The following is a 3,219-nucleotide window of genomic DNA, read 5'->3' on the forward strand; positions in this document are numbered from 1 at the left end:
TGCCACCTGTCCACTGTTGGAGGAGCAAAGTGTAGTTGGATGTCCGACGCACGTAAGGCGTTTAGGCCCATGACAGCCGTGCCTGTTCGTACGACGTGGAATGTGCAGGTGCCGCTTCTTTGCGCGAACTGCACGGGTGCGTCGAATTTCCCCAGAACGAGAATGTCTTTTCCGGAGTAGTACAGAAGTGCTGTACTCGAACATTCCAACTTGTAAGTGTTGAAGTGTCTTTGGTAGGAATGGCGGTGGTGGATCGACCTTCATGCTGGAGATGAGGCTTTGTCGGCTGCGCCAAATGTTTTGTTTTTAATACAAGCGTCTATGTAAGACAGGACGGAAAAACAGCTGCTTCATCTCGTGCTAAGTTCGTATCCCTCTTCGTCCTCGTCCACTAGCAGCCAGGACCAACTTGTAGACAAAACAAAGCCCGCTGCGACTGCAAAGGTGGAATTGAAGAAAAAAATGAAACCACACAGCGGGGCTTGTTGCAAATGTCAACAGCGTAGACTTCGCAACCCAAACTTTTTTACCACACAGGTGCAAGGAGCCCTCCAACAAGCAGCTGAAGCTGTACGTTAAAGGTGTGGAAACCCCAGGAGATGCTCCCTGCATAGTCTAAGCGTACTGCTCCTTGCAGATTCATTCCAGAAATGGTTGTAAGATGAACAGCGCTCAGGGGCTTATGATAAGAGTCGTTTTAAAACTCCAGGAAAACCCTCGACGTCTAAAGTAGATGCTACTTCGCATTGGGTGGTCCTCCCTTTGCTTTTCATTGCCAGAGTGCACGACACACGACATTGAAAACGTCGAACACATCATGCTTGATGAAGTCGAGTGCGACTCTGTAGCAGCAACAACCATGCTACACAACCTGTGTCCTGAATGGCATCTGCTAAGAAAGAAAATACTTTCTGCGAGCTAAAAAGCACACAGAATTCGTGTGCGTGAAGCAGACTTTGAAGAACTTTAACATGATCTCTGCAACCACAAAAACTTTCAATCAAAGGCCTGCAATATGGCGTCGAGGTGGAGGCTACTGCAAGGAAAAAAATTTGAGGAGTGCGAAGGCTGCATGGCCATCCGGATAGGGCTCGTCATCAGCAAGATCCAATACTGGGTTTGTTGCAGCTAAGATGGCTTAGTGGAGGCTGGAGACCATAAAATTTTATTCGAGATCAAGTGCCCCTACCGGTGTCCTGACAAACATATCTGTGACAAGGAGGGCAACTTGTTCGTCGATTACTTTCACTTAGTAAATGAGAACTATCTGCTCACAGCTACTACACCCAAGTGCAGGTGTCGCTGTATGTCCTTAACCTTACCGTGTGACACGTCTTTCTGTACTTTCCACTCCAGGTAAAAAAACATGATAGTGAAACAAGACGACAACTTTCTGATGTCACTTTTTTTAAAGATACAGTGGTTTTGCTTTATGATTTACAAGTTGGAAGTGATGAAAAGCCTTCGTTACGTTTAGTACCCAATGTCTTTACTGTCATCCACATACCATTCCAATGTGCAAGAATGTCCTGGCACAGTATTCTGTGATAAAATGTAGCCTTTACTTATTTAAATAGTCTGATATTTGCAGGGTTGCCACTTTAAAAAGAAAATCCACCTGCACATTGTGCGATAAAGTGTTATTTTAAAACTAACCAACTGCCATGCTGTCGGAATTTTGAAAACAGAAAGTAACTTTTACCTGCAAGACAGGTCCAGATACACCCTACAGCAATTTCTGATTTCGCAGGCAAGTTAATAACGCGCAAAGTGCATCACGAACTACGAAAAAAATGAAACCACCTCCACCTGTCCGAGGCCATTAAAAAATGCTCACCCTTTTTGGTTAAATGGAAACTCCGCTTCAAGGTCCACTTGAAGAAAAACCACTGATATCGCTGTAAGAGGTTGAAATACGGCCGAATCTAAAATTTTACAAAGTGGTGGCGCTATCTTGACTAAAACAAATATTAAAAATATTATACAAGCCGGCTAGCGGTCCAACAATGGATTGCCTATTATTGAACCAACACTGGTCACAGGCGCAGCTTTCGTCCCGCGGAAATGCGGCTTCCTGACTGCCAGTGCTGCCGTTGAACGACTATGATAGCACAAACGTAATGGTCAATCATAGCTAACCCGCCGTTCGCCCACTAGCGAGCTGAAATAGCATCCTTAATATCCGTCTTAGTCAGGATTCCGGCTTCGCAGATAAAAAAATTTGGATACTACCGTATTTTGGCCTTTTAAAGTTATATCCATGCTTTTCTTTGAACAGACATTTAGAGCGGAGTTAACCCTTAAAGGTTAAAGCAAGTTACACTAGAAATCCCACCTGTAGCTTTTGTTTTGTTTGCAAAGGAGCTGTCATTTTTAAATTCTTGTTGATATAAATTTTCAAGTTTCTACTGAACTTCTCGAAGGCAGCTCATCGACTGAGCCTAGAAAATATGAAAAAACAGCTTATAAGAGATAAACCGGAAACCCGTAGCCAGGAGAGTTTTTCCTTTTTTTTAGGTGGTGCCTTTGTTAAGCTAGTCTAGGTGAGGGAGGGGGAAAAAGAGGTGCTAGCTAAAGTTGAAATTACTGGGGTGAGGGGGGGGGAGGAGGGGGAGATCCCCCCATGGATACGGCCCTGCCCGATCAGAAATTGTTTTGCGATACTTCCATCAGACAGAGCGAATAAGTGCTGCGGATTCTCTGTTGTCAGGATTGACAACTGTGGTAATCAAGCGAGATTCTCGCCATGTCTGGTCTTCCCACCCTCTAAATACACTGCACGTAACTAATTAAAGTACAGGCTACTGGTAAAACGAGTGCCGGCTGCTGACAAAAGATATTTATAATATAGTAAGCTGGTTAAAGTATGTAAGTTATGCAGAAGTCTGCTTACACTTGTAATACAAGAGGTTTTAGATGCCAGCATTTGGAAGGAGTACCACATGGGGTTGGTATCCTTCCTTCATTGGTGTTCCTTGAAAATGGGCTTCTGCATGTTCGCAAGAATGCAGAACAGGGTTGCGAAATTTTCCACGTGATTTCTGAGCTCGTAGGGTAGCTTTGCACGCAAGATGTTGTATACTTTTATCATCTAAATGCAGCTTTAGACATGAACACGATGAGAGGCTATTTCGTAAGTGAGTTCTACTTCAGAAGCTGCAAACTGCTCATTCATGGAGGCGAAAGGAACACGCAGGGGCATAGAAGCGCCCAATGTGT

The 3,219-nt window shown here is 44.3% G+C and overlaps 1 pseudogene; it reads left to right on the plus strand.

The window, feature by feature from the left end:
* The first annotated feature begins 817 nt into the window (after positions 1-817).
* On the plus strand, positions 818-1,477 carry LOC115332462 (annotated as a pseudogene).
* Positions 1,478-3,219: the final 1,742 nt, after the last annotated feature.

Source organism: Ixodes scapularis, unplaced genomic scaffold (genome assembly GCF_016920785.2).
Source record: "Ixodes scapularis isolate PalLabHiFi unplaced genomic scaffold, ASM1692078v2 PGA_scaffold2__306_contigs__length_199485367, whole genome shotgun sequence".
Taxonomy (NCBI): Eukaryota; Metazoa; Arthropoda; class Arachnida; order Ixodida; family Ixodidae; genus Ixodes; species Ixodes scapularis.